General features: G+C 37.6%; 1 protein-coding gene across 2 annotated transcripts in view; it reads right to left on the bottom strand.

Moving 5' to 3' along the window:
• The window catches only part of LOC128739156 (gonadotropin-releasing hormone receptor), a 149,356-nt gene extending 135,731 nt beyond the window's left edge, over nucleotides 1-13,625 (bottom strand). For both annotated transcript variants that reach the window (XM_053834574.1, XM_053834575.1), the window contains exon 1: nucleotides 12,852-13,625. The gene's annotated coding sequence lies outside the window, so the exon portion shown is untranslated. The remainder of the gene's footprint in view (nucleotides 1-12,851) is intronic.
• Between the last annotated feature and the right edge of the window lie 895 nt (nucleotides 13,626-14,520).

The raw sequence follows: 14,520 nt of genomic DNA, 5'->3' as shown, positions 1-14,520 counted from the left end.
TTTAAACAGCTCCCCGTTTTCGCTCATATCTCCTAGGCCATGGCGTCCCATGACGCGTTCAAGGTCCGCGTTGTTTGAGCCAATCTTCACGTTGAAGTCGCCCATGTGGATTTGGATGTCCCCCTTCGGGATTTCTTCAACCATGCTGTTCAGCTGGCTGTAAAAACTCTCTTTCTCCTGCAAGTCGGCAGCATCTGTTGGCGCATAGCACTGGATTGCTGTAAGGTTCCTAACCCGTGTTCTGAATTTGACAACCTCATTTATCGGTTCCCACCCAGCAGGGCCGCATGTGCCCCTGGGCTCAGCAGGAATCCAACTCCTCTTTCTAGAATAGTATTTTCACCTCGTATGCCAGAGTACAGCAAGACTTGCCCGGATGATGTTCTGTGTTCGCCAGTACCCAGCCAGCGGACCTTGCTCAGCCCCAGGATTTCAAGCTTCAGGCGGCTAGCTTCCATTGCAAGTTGAGCCAGCTTGCCCTGCTGGGCAAGGGTCAGTATATTCCATGTTCCGATTCGTGTCCGTGTTTTCATGCTACAGGTCGTTGCCAATAATCCAGAGAAATTTCTTCTTTCATTTTCGGTGACTTTTTTGTGTTCCGGTACAGTAGGCTATATTGATATACACTGACGCATTTTAGTTGTGTACGTGAATATCACGTGCCGAACCGATCGTTAAAGTTTGGCACAATCTCACCTCGTAGATCTCGAAAAGAGCTAAATTCAGAAAAAAAAATTTATAATCAAAAGCCGTCCAAGGTATAATAACCTTTCAATATATTGTAAATGAATACTTTATCTATCTTCAGAATAGCAAGTTGATACGATTTCTTGTTTGGGTCTGTTTATATGGGTTTATATGGAAAATATGTGTGTCTTTTGTTATGTGTTCATTAATTTATATGTATTTCAGTTTACGTCGAACGTGTGATTTATTTTATCGATCTGTGCACCTATTGGTGAAATGAACCTTTGTTGTGATATCTTAATTGTAATTTTAGTTGTATTATTCATTCAACATTTTATAGTTATTGTTTATCATTATTTATTAACAGCAATTCAACAATTCATATGAAAGAATTAATATTTTTATAGGTAGGAACTTTCTGAAGTTCATAAATTTCAAACATAAGAGGGTGAAGCACGTGCCGCATCCACGAAACTATTTCTGTAATCTCTCCAGCTCTTTTCTTTCAGCGCTTTGATGTTACGCTGATGATTTTCCACACAATTGGTATTTTGCTACCAGATATATCGTCACGATAATGCACTTCGTAGCAAAACTCTTGGCAAAAAGTATTTTGAAACCACAAAAGTAATGGAATAGCGTCGATACAGACACTCAAAGTTGAACAACGACAAGTATAGATCACAAATCCTTTAGTATTTAGCTTCATCATGATTTCGCATCTGCTCTATTTAATAAGTTTCCAGCAAACGATTCATTAGCAGTTTTCTTTTTCACCGAGGTATATTGTTTGCAAGCTATTCCGCTTCGTCATCGGGCGTTGCCCCTGCCCTGCCACCATTGTATAAATGTAAGATCATCGTAATCATCGTATCTTTCGCTCTTAATTATTTGCGGATGCCGCCCACAATTTTGTAAGTTTTTTCTCTGGTGGTTAGCCGTGGAAATTCGATGGGTGGCAGGCGGTGTACTTTAAGGTGTCATGATCTACTTAGTAGCTTTTCCAGTCATTCGAGTTAGAGGTACACAATATTAAAACGATTTGGAGTACAGTTCCATATTTGATTTATATTTTTCTAAAAGCTTCAACAGATTTGAATGAAATGAATCAAGCCCAACTTGCAGGCTAAAGATTTTCAAAGACACCATTGCCTGAGCATGCGAAAAATGTGAAAGATAAAGAATGCCTCAACTGCATGAATAACGATTACGGAAAATTTCCTAGGATGACCGAGGTGGAAGCCTCTCAATCCAAGAAGTTGAAAAACTTTTAAAAGTTATGAAACTTGGTCGGTGTTTTACCATGCAGATGATGCAATTTCCCGGAGCTGCTATTAGCAATGAACTGTTTACGATACCAAGCAATTTCAAGTATATAATTAAGAGAGAGAGAGAGAGAGAGAGAGAGAGAGAGGGAGAGAGAGAGAGAGAAAGAGAAAGAGGGAAGCTGCATTCCAAGTGTATGGTCCGAACGACGCTGAAAGTTTTATTTGTTAATCCGTTCTGAAACAAAACTTGTTCTTGGCGGTTGGTATTCCTACGAACAAATTTGATAGGCAAATCCGCAGGCAAACTCGCCTTTTTTTCGCACAAGCGCGGTTTAAAAATTAAATCCAGGATTATGGTCGCGCAAAGTTTTTTAAATAAAAACAAAAATTTTCAACTTATCACTGAGTGCTCTAAAATCTCATGTAAAATCTTTCAATCAATGCTTTATCGCGCAAAATAATCCTGAATATTGATAGAATATAGGGGGTCAAAGGTGTCAATCTTAAAACTTCAATTCGCGCAATCCAATAACTATTTGGCGACATCCATTTAGTACGTCAAGCAAATTTTGACCAAAATCAACCCCCCCTCTTGTCACATTTCGTCACACATTCGGTGACCCCCCTGAGAAAGTACGTCACGTCACGACAACCCCCCCCCCCTTCACAACAAAAAAAATAGATATTCATTGCAACCTTTTTATTTAAAGCTATCAAATGAATTTCAGCAAATAAAAAAGAAAAATTTTCGAGCTTATAAGTCATCGATTCACGGATTTTGAAGATGATCAGAAGTCGCTGATGTGACGTCGATGAATGTTTCGTGCATATCCACGTCCTTTACATCCATCCACTCAAATTCGTCTGATCTAGTTGAAAGAATCAGAACTTCCTGCTGACGTCTTGCAGCAACACACCTTGGAAGAACTTTTCTGACGGATTTTGTCATTTTGTGTATTCATTCAATCGTGCAATCATTCAACACTACCTTAGATACGAAATTTAGCCCGCAAGTGGCATAAACTCTATTCTTCAGAGAGCTTTTGAGTGAAGGGCAGTATAAATTATACCGTTTGCTTGATAAAGTTATCCGAAACAGTTTAAATATGAAATAAAAATATAAGATTTTGAAGAAAAAACTTAAATTTTTGAAACTGTTGCGTGTTCTCTACGGCCGGACACCAACTTGTAGTCTATAACCGGACAGTAATCACCGAAATATACTTATTTAGTCTAAAATTGCTATATATTTGATTCCTATGTGAAATAAAATTAGATATGCAATGCAAAAGGTAGAAAAAATCAAGAAAAAAATAACAGCATAATATCTGTTTTGTCAACCTATCAACGTGCCTTGCAAATGGAGTTGCCGCGTACCTTGCCGCATGCATTCAGCATTACCAGCACTCTCAAGAAACATTTTATGTGAATAGAACTTTATTCAATTTTTATACAGCAAACTTGCAATGACTGGCCTTACAAGATTTGTGCTGAAGTTTTATCTTGTTATAGGGGTCAATCCCGGCGTAGTGGTTAGCATTTACGCCTTTCACGTCGCGGCGCGTCGAGGACCCGGGTTCAAATCCCAGCCCCGCAGAAGTCACGAATGACCTAAAAGTGTTAAAGTGACTATAATCTAACAAAAAAATTGTTCTAGGATCTTTTTCTTCTATTGACGTAAGTTTTAATAGAGCAATTTATCATGTTCGTACGTAGAGGACAGTTTTTGATTTGAGCTAATTTACATAAATACTATCTACTTTCAAAACTAACATTGCAGCGCATATTTTGTTGCTTTGTATGTTTTCGCTTACAATATTGTTTTTCTCCACATTAAAGTGAAAATAAAGCCAGTTTTTTTAGTTTTATCTGAAAACCTAAAGTGTCCAAGCATAGGGGGAAGTCCCCCAGTGCCGTACACCTAAGGATTTTGCCATATATGAAATCAACACTTAGCGTAACTTAAGTTATTATTCGCTGGAAGAGTATTTTTGAAGACTATTTTCCAATAAAAATAGGTTACACGTACTTGCATCACTAATGAACCATTTTAGAAGCCAAATGAGAAATCGATAAAAATCATTACTTAAAAATTGTGTCTCCCAGTACCGGACACTTAATAGAAATCATAACATAAACCAATTCTGGGCTTATACTTCAGAAAAAATACATGTTAAAATGTTTAAAATCTCGTATTGCTTGCATACTTGTTGACTAAAGATGTTTGAAAAATTGCTTTGCATAAAAACTAACAGTTATGTATTATCCACTACATCGAAGCCCTTCTGTTTTCTTCGAAAAATTGATCATCAACTGGTTTCCTTGTTTTTTTTTTCATATTTAAGATAACCGGCTCAGTATAAGTGATGTTTTCTTTCTTCTCAATCTCCTTTTTTTGCAAAGTCTTGACTTCATTCAAGAATTTGACTGAACCAAGCAAAGTATTTTGCTGTCCGGTACTGGGTAACGGGAATCATTGAGAACAATTTATATTTTTTGGCGAATTGAATATCTTTGGGAAAAATGAACTATGGAGCTTGAAAACTATTTAATGAAAGATATTTTATACACGAAAAACGAAATTTTATGTGACCGAATAGTACTGTAATGCTGATCTGAAAATTAGCCGACACATAACAATTCGATCGGCGGTAGATAAAAACTAACAAATCTCTGTTTTCATGAATGATTCTGACCTATAATATCACACATGGTAATTTTTTGTCCTTTTTCTTGATTTTATCATATTATTTACTAAGGTGCACCATTTGAACTATGAAAGTCAGAAGTGTCCGGTATTGAGAGTTGTCCGGCGCTGGGAGACTTCCCCCTATAGAACTTCCTCTTTTAAAAAATTAAATGAATGATTACGTTCTAAATGATCCATCACACTGCGTATGTGCGTTTGTGTGAGTGATAATTTACAATAATATCGGAGTTGGTACCAGTTTTACATCGTAAAAAGTTAAACAAATCGCTTTATTTCTTATCCAATTCCTGTATTGAAGAAGATCCTGACACAAAAGATAAAAGCAATTTACTCTCATCATTTTTTTTATTCTCTGAATACGACTTTATGGAAGATCAATCCAGTAAGCGCCGCTATTCAAAAGAGGCTGTGAACGGAAAACGTGTAGCAAATCTTTCTACAATAAAAAAAGGAATCTGATGCGAAACGTGACTCGGAAGCAACAAGTCGTGGATAAGCACCCGCCGATATGAAACTTCCATTAGGCTCGAGCGAACTCAGGAAAAGACTTTTTCTCGTTCACTTTTGCCATTTCATATACCTACCTCAGACTCCGTAGTAAAAAGCTACAACGGTGCTGGCATTCAAGGCAAAAAAAAAGAGTGCCGAAGAACCAGCTGCTGATGGAAGATTGACTTTCGTTACAAGTTTATCACCTGAAGTGAATGATTTCATTAAACGATTTTTAATAGGGATGGAAATATGATGATAATAAACTTGAAGTAAAATGCAAGTTAACTGTTGCGCTAAACATTTTGATTGACAATTTCATCCTGCATCTAGGGCTCTTGTCAAGGGTGCGTAGCGTTGCTGTAGGTACTTGAAGTATTTTTCTTGAAGGCATGTATACTTGGGTACCTTATTACCTAGGGTTAGCGGTATGTTACTACGCTACAGCATTTCCTTTGAAGTTTATTGTCTTTGGATAAAAAAATAAGGAGCTTCCAAATTTTTTTTCACAATTTTTACATGCAGCTTATTATTTTTTACACAATTCCATGGAAATTTCGTTAAAAAGAATTGTATTATTCAGAACACATTTTGTTAGTAATTTGGTATTTTGTTCTGTTCGGGTGACACCAAAATATTAGTCACTATATCCCCTGCCGAATAATATTTTGTCCTTTATATTATCTCACAATTTTTTCACAGGAATTCATATCTGGAATATTGCTTCGAAAGTAATTTTCTGATATGAAATCGTGCTGTTGTGCCACTTTCAGGAAATTAAATGCCTTAGTTTATCAGAGATGAACAGGAACAAAAAAAGCATTCGCTGTTTCAATGCCGAACAGAAACGCACAGGATTTTGATTTTCTTCCGTGTGACTGTGACGGAGCATTTCCGTATGTTCTGTGAGGCTTTGTAAATATGCTGGACTTGCTGCACGAGCAGATTGAACATTTTAAACATTTTATGTTTTTTGGTTGCTGAAAACAAATGCGTTGTTCTTTTTATGTGCGTTTTATGGCTGGTTTTTCGAGTTATTAATATTAGTAGTATCACATACGAAGTTGAATATACTGAAGAAGCCTTTAGAAACTGGCACATGGGAAAGTATTTTATTTATTTACTACTAGCTGACCCGACAAACTTCGTATTGCCACAAATTAACCTGTGTTGTACATAAATCATGAATCTCGGATGATCTTTGTCACAATCTCGAGTTTTGCAAGCCCCCCAGTGGGCGGCACTTCCGACGGCGGGTCACCGGCAACACTCGCGACCGTCTCGTCCTGTATGATCTAGTGTTACTATAGATAGTTTGTGTGATCTTGTATTGACTAATGTTTTATGGAAGAGTCTCGAATTTCTCGAGTTCGATTAGTTTTTGAGTTTCGCATAAATTTCTGTTTTATTTGTATGAGAGTCCATATCCCCCTTCCACAGGGGTGAGAGGTCTCTAACTATCGTAAAATAAATTCAAGACTCCAAAATCTCCCACATGCCAAATTTGGTTCCATTTGCTTGATTAGTTCTCAAGTTATAAGGAAATTTGAATTTCATTTGTATGGGAGCTCCCCTCTTAAAAGGGGAAGGGGTCGTAATTTACCATAGAAAAAATTTCTGCCATGTAAAACTCCCACATGCCAAATTTGGTTCCATTTGATTGATTGGTTCTCGAGATAAGAGGAAATTTGCATTTCATTTGTATGGCAGCCCACCCTCTTAAAGGGGAGATGGGCCATAACTCGCTTTTTAAAGAAGAGAGGGGTCTCAATTCACCATAGAAAAAAATCTTGCGTCCAAAACCACTTACATGTCAAATTTGGTTCCATTTGCTTGATTAGTTCTCGAGTTATGAGGAAATTTGTTTTTCATTTGTATAGGAGCCCCCCCTCCTAAAGTGGGGAGGGGTCCCAATTCATCATAGAAAAAATTTTGTCTCCAAAAACACCCACGTGTCAAATTTGGTTCCAGTTGCTTGATTAGTTCTCGAGTTATGAGGAAATTTGTGTTTCGTTTGTATAGGAGCCCCCCCTCTTATAATGGGGAGGGGTTCTAATTCACCATAGAAAATATTCATGCCCTAGAAAACTTTCACATGCCAAATATGGTTCCATTTGCTTGATTAATTCTCGAGTTGTGAGGAAATTTGCATTTTATTTGTATAGGAGCCCCCCTTCCTAAAGTGGGGAGGGGTCCCAATTCATCATAGAAAAAAATGTTGTCTCCAAAAACACCCACGTGCCAAATTTTGTTTCATTTGCTTGATTAGTTCTCGAGTTATGAGGTAATTTGTATTTCGTTTGTATAGGAGCCCCCCCTTTTAAAGTGGGGAGGGGTCCTTATTCACCATAGAAAATATTCTTGCCCTCGAAAACTTTCACATGCCTAATTTTGTTCTATTTGCTTGATTAGTTCTTCAGTTATGAGGAAATTTGTATTTCATGTTTGTAGGATCCCCCCTCCTAAAGTGAGGAGGGGTCCCAGTTCATCATAGAAAAAGTTTTTGTCTCCAAAAACACCCACGTGCCAAATTTGGTTCCATTTGCTTGATTAGTTCTCGAGTTATGAGGAAATTTGTATTTCGTTTGTAAAGGAGCCCCCCCATTTAAAGTTGGGAGGGGTCCCAATTCACCATATAAAATATTCATGCCCTAGAAAACTTTCACATGCCAAATATGGTTCCATTTGGTTGAGTAATTCTCGAGTTATGAGGAAATTTGCATTTCATTTGTATAGGAGCCCCCCTTCCTAAAGTGGGGAGGGGTCCCAATTCATCATAGAAAAAAATTTTGTCTCCAAAAACACCCACGTGCCAAATTTGGTTCCATTTGCTTAATTACTTCTCGAGTTATGAGGAAAATTGTGTTTCTTTGGTACAGGAGCCCCCCCTCTTAAAGTGGGGAGGGGTCCTAATTTACTATAGAAAATATTCTTGCCCTCGAAAACCTTCACATGCCAAATTTGGTTCCATTTGCTTGATTAGTTCTCGAGTTATGAGGAAATTTGTATGGAAGCCCCCCCTTTTAAAGAGGAGAGGAGTTATAATTCCCCTTATAAAGAGGGGAGGGGTCTCAATTTACCATAGAATAACTTCTTGTCACCGAAGACACCCACATGCCAAATTTTGTGCTATTTGCTTGATTCGTTGTCGAGTTATGCAGAAATTTGTGTTTCATTTGTATGGGAGCCCCCCCTCTTAGTGGGGGGAGGGGTTTCTAACCATCACTAAAACCTTTCCTGGCCCCAAAAAACCTCTACATGCATATTTTCATGCCGATTGGTTCAGTAGTTTTCGATTCTATAAGGAACATACGGACAGACAGACAGACAGACAGACAGACAGAAATCCTTCTTTATAGGTATAGATTTGATGGGGCTTTCAACCGTTGGTTGGTTCGTCCCAATACATGGGAAAGTGTGGATAATAGGTATCGAGGAGGAATTAGTAAATACGGGCATGTTTTGCGTAAAAATTTTCTTTTTATAATGTCTTTCTGGTTATTTCAATAAGGAAGGAGGGTAGTTATATTGCAAATTTTGACAGACAATTGACAAAATCCTATACATAGCAAGTCATTTGTTTGTAGTACCTAATATGATATACTTAAAGTACTAAATGGTTTAAATCGTATATTTTTAATTTCGAAAACCGTGTCCCCAATATCAGTTTTATTGAAACAACACCTTTTAGATAGCAAATTCGGAATATTTCAAATGTAACACTATTTTCTACAACAGATAGGATACGGGAGGGTATTTTCGGCCCATTAAGCGGTAGCCTAAACAATATTCAGGAATTACGCTGAAACTATATTCATTCGAGCCAAGATTTGTATACCAGTTGATAGAATAATATTTACTGAATATCGGCGTGTATTTTGATCTTAATAAAACGCTATAGCCTATATACCGGTTCTTTGAAGATAACTAGTTTTGCAGTGACAACAGCTTGCTGCTGGCGCTAGTGTATCATTGAATCGGGCATATACATTAGCACCAGAAGCAAGTGGTTGTCACTCAAATACTAGCTATGTCAACACGATAGAAGAGTTTCAGGGGCAACTGCATCACATCTTGGTAGTAGCGTAAATAAAGCACCATATGCTGAAATTAAACGCAAAATGCTGCAGATTGCTAGTAAATGAAAATTGCTTTATATTTTCATATCAGAGGGTAATTTTTGTGTTCTTCCGTGATGAAAACAAGTAGAATTCTTCTGTGACGTCATATTCACAGCTGTTTAGTTGCTAGATAAGTAAACGTGATCATAATTGTGTGTTTTCCAAATCATCATCAAGAGCGGATAGGCGTAAGCGATTGCTGCTGGTTTTTTCAGCCTGATTACGTGCCAGTGGAAAAACAGTGGTTTTGATGTTTATTGAATAAAATTGAGCAAATTACTTGCATTCAGGGTTGGTGATCCGCGAGAAAACTGCGAGTGGCATTCAACTTTTTCTCGGTATATGAAACGACATCGTCTATCAGTGTATTGCTATATTCATCGTACGATGCTGCTCCGTGTGAGAGCACAATCGGCAATCCTGTGAGTTAGTTCTCTCTGTATTGCATCCTGAACGTATACGCGCCATGGGGAATGCGATTCACTCTCTCGTGATTCGCTCTGTGTGTAAATATCACGGAAAAGGATCGCCAGACGATAATTTTCGCAGATGAGAAAGGATTGCGATCATTGGATGATTATCGTTCTTTTTTCGATTGGTAAAAAATGTAAGATTTTTCGGTTATGGATATTTTTGTTGCGATTGTGTTGGCGAATGGAGGATATGGTGATGTCTGATATTGTTTTAATATAAATACAAGGCAGCAACTTGCTGTTTAGTAAAATGTTTGCAAAAAATATTATGGCTGAATTAAAGAAATGTTCAGCAAGTTTTGCAATTTAAGAACGAGGTAGCGCGTGGAAAGCAAAGATTTGAATGGCACTGCACGTTTATAAAACCGTTTTGCGTACTCAGTTGTGTTGATACACTGTTATTCTGGTTATCCATATCACCACCTCTGTGAATTTAGGGCCATTATACAGTGGGATTTCATTTGGCATTTTAGTAACAAAATAATCCGTTTTTGGCAACATAAAATATTTCACTTCAAAAAATATGCTTAAATAACAGTCAGTTTCCGCATACAAGCCTTAAATGACGAAACAATGAATGTTACGAACAGTATTATTTTTATTGCCGTACGACTACGTCTTACCGCAGGTTGCCAAAAACTTAATTGCACCGGACGGATAACTCTTGGCGGACTTGCAATCGTTGATTAATAATATTTAGTCAATTTCTAACGCATCTACAGTCAATATTTTCATATCCAAAAAGGGTCTCGATTTGACACGGTTTCGATTTTGGCAACATAGGGGACCTGCATTTGTTGCCAAATTCGATTAGAAAAACGCGTGAATTCGCGTAAAAACCACGTAAACCTTGTAATTTTCAAACCTAGGTACGTATAAAAAAGACGTTTTGAGCACATCCACGTAAATTCCGAAAATCACGTAAACCGCGTAAATTCCGAAATTCGTTTAAAAAACCGGATTTAATCCACCTGCTGGTGAAAGGAACCTTTGCTATACCATCTTACATGTTATTTGATACAGAACTCGAAACATCTTGGGAACATAATTCAACTGTTAGTTGACGCTTTACAATTTATTCCATATAACTTGGACTGACATTTAAATATAAAGAATGACAAAACCATTTATTTGGTAGTAAAATCATTAAAATCGATTTGGTTGTCCAAAAGTTATTTGAAAATAAGTTTGGCAAAACAATGATTTTTGGGAGAGGGCCTTAGAAAAAGCCAACCTAAACGCCAAACGAAAAAAATACAAATCTAAAATTGTTTTAAAAACGAAAAAGTTTACTAAATTTGAACATAATCAAAGCACTTTTGAACTTTGATAGATCCTTTTTACAATAAATTGCTGAGTAAGTAAGTTGTATTTAGTTACGTCCTTTTAAAGTTTTAAAGGGCAGATTGCTCATATAAAGTAAATAAAAATCATCAATTACACTTCCGCAATGAACATAAATCGCAGCCTGTATTGTATGTAATTGTTTTGCAAAATACAGTTGGATTTCGAATTTGGCAACAAATGCGTGTCGCCTATGTTGCCAAAATCGAAACCGTGCCAAAATCGAGACCCTTTTTTAAGATGAAAAAATTTAATGGAAGTGCGTTAGAAATTGACTAAAGGTCAATTGCAACCGATTGCAACCTTTTTATGTTTATAAAATCCGCCAAGAGCTATCCGTGTGGTGCATGTCAGTTTTTGGCGACCTGCGGTTAAACGTAGTCCTACGGCAATAAAAATATTATTGTTCGAAATCGCAAACTTTTTGCCATGGACACACTTAGGGCAATAATTTTTCGTCATTTAAAGTTTGTATGCGGAAATTGATTGATATTTAAGCATATTTTTGGAAGTAAAATATTTTATGCTGCCAAAAATGGATACTTTTGTTGCCAAAATCGAGGCATGCCAAAATCGAACCATGCCAAATTCGAAATCCCACTGTATGCCCATTGGCAAGAAATTTTGAGCCGGGTTAAGTTGCCGTCGAGGGAATGACTACTTTACGACCTGAACCGAATCACATGATCCGTGATCTCAAATCACACTAGAAATATTCAAAATTCAATTGTCATCTCTTCTTCTTTTGCATCCACCAACGCGGTTCGATACAAATCCACCTGCAAAGGCAAATCACACGTTAAGATAGCAATTTCAAACCTGGTAAAATATTTTAAAATGAAGTCTATTATGTTAAAGACGTAGTCCTACGTCAAAATTATCAAGCACATTTAATGTAATAACGGTCATCTTAGTGTTTACACAGCTGTGCTAGTGGTATACGGCTTCTATTTGCCAATTTCATTTCAAAATTATGCGTAGGTACCCGCCACTCGTGGATTGTTTCCTGTGTTTGCTGCTTGCGATAAAAAATTTTTCCGATCGCTGTACTGCATTATCGCCAAGTGATTCGATCGGAAGTTCAAGACTCATCACTCACTCGTATCGGGAAACGATAATTATCGCCGATCAGTTCACTCGGAGAGAATCAAATATGACACACGCAAGCAGCGATACACACACAAAGCTTTATCGGCGATAGAGGTTCACGTGTTGTTTTTTCGCCTCATTCTTTTGCGTCTTTGGTTCTCTTTTCGCAAGAAGATACAAGCGTGCCGTGATCTGCATGTATTGAATCGGCAAATGAATGGGGAGTGAGTGAGTTTTGATCCGATTCGAACCAACCTTGCTTGCATTTTTATGAAAATACTTATAACACATTAAAGCTTATGAGTGCTACATTCGTTTCAGTATTATTACATAGCGGCAAAGTTTTTATTTGAGAAAGCGAAACAAAAAAGGTAATGTATGCCGAATTTAGTAGCGTGCTGGAAATACCCTCCCGTACCCTATATACACCAAACTGTATCAAGTTTAACCACCGAAATCAGTAATTTGCATTTCTTTTAAAAAAATGGACTTAAACAATCTCATGTTTGTAGCAGTACAAAGAAAGTGGAAGGGAATTAAGCTTAATGAGACTGTCCAATGGGTTCTAAACCTGTGAATCACTTCGATTACAACGATTTTTTTTTTGTGTCTCGATCCCAAAATGTTTATCCAACTGTTTTTAATTCTGCGTTGCCTCGGCAATTCTCACCTGAATTTTGCTTCCAACCAGCAGAAGAATGCTTTCCACATGCAAATTCTGGCCAGCATTGATTGTGATTCAACAGCGTGGAATAGCCGCAATTTATTACACCTCACTTGCTGCTATGCACCATCCATCCGTGTTCATTGTACCGGCTGTAGTTTATAGTAACACATTTAACTGACTAATTTCAAACGATTTCCGGCTCACTGACACTGAATTTGCATTTGCAAAATCACTTAGGGCCTAGTCAGTTGGCCTTTGTAGAAACCTTTCACCTTAAATTGACAGCTACTCACTAAACTGTAATGGCTCGAAAACATTCCTCGTCAATGCACTGTTTATAATTTTATCTTCTGATAAGCCTAAATGCACTGGATTTCCTTCAAACAGTAACGATTCTCATGTATCAATTGAATACCACTAAAGCTCACTGAAGCGTGCAGCCAATGCGTATTACAATTAGGATTATTTCACTTTGAAACTTCTTTCCTTTCTCTGCTTTCACACTTCACTTAACCAGTAGAGGACTTACATTGATTGGATAGAATTCACATATGTGCTTCGCTAGATTATCGCCAGCCAGCTGCTATCCAGCACTTAATGTGCTTGCGACACAAAATCCGACAGGACTTTCGCAGGAAATATTCCGCACCCGAACAGGCCCGTTCGTTCAAACCGTTTTTAAATTGATGCTTAACCTGGCACTTGCTAGTTGATATTCCACACGCGACCCGATCAGCGCAAACACTCCCCGAAGCTGTTTGCGGAACGCGATGCTATCGAACCGGCATCCAAATGTTTACTAAACTGCCCACTTGTGGGGCCACGCTGGATAACGACATCAACAACACTACCGGGCCGGGCGGTTCATTTTCGTGCTCGCATTCACATGTTCTACTATATAGTGGCGCCATGCATGCCGGCACGCGCATGCTGCCGTGTACCGCTCAGAATTTATCTGCGAAAACTGCGGAAACTGCTTCTCTCAGCTCTTCGTTTCTGTGAATGAATAGCGCCGTTCATCAATGTTCATAGAAGTGATGCCAATGTTTAGCAAATTTCGAGGACAGTAGGAATTATAAACATAATAAATATAAAATATTTGTAGTTAAATGGTGAATCCTAACACAAACAGTTGCAGTACCTTGTTTTAGGTTTCTACAAAAAAGTAATTTCTTAAAATTTAAATTTAAATTTAAATTTAAAAATTATTAGCGTCGGTGGTGGAATTTTGATCAGAATGGTTTGAATAGACAAGCTTGGTCGTACTACTGATGAAAACAAAATTTCAGTGGAAAATAGAATGATTCTTGACGTGTACATTGAGCACATAATTTCTTATTTTTTAGAAAGTATGTTGGTAAAACTATATTTATTTATAGCTGATAAAAAAATCATACCATTTACAAACAGTCGTAGGCTTATTTTTGACCGCAAATGTTGTTATTACGAATGATTCGTATTTGGTACGAGACCACATTCGTAGCACATTTTGCATCAGCACGCATTTGATGCACGATTATTGTCCTTATTGATGAGATCGGGCTGCGAAGGTTGTATGAAAGAGAAAATATACTTTTATAATTATGATTTGCCTAATATGCAGTCATCGTAGTTTTGTGGTTTACTGCCTCGTCGACTGTTCTTATGGTGAGCGAGCTAAGCGACCATTATA

This window comes from Sabethes cyaneus, chromosome 3 (assembly GCF_943734655.1).
Source record: "Sabethes cyaneus chromosome 3, idSabCyanKW18_F2, whole genome shotgun sequence".
NCBI classification, from domain to species: Eukaryota; Metazoa; Arthropoda; class Insecta; order Diptera; family Culicidae; genus Sabethes; species Sabethes cyaneus.
Note: the sequence above shows the minus strand (reverse complement) of the source record. Positions and strands in the feature narration are given on the sequence as shown.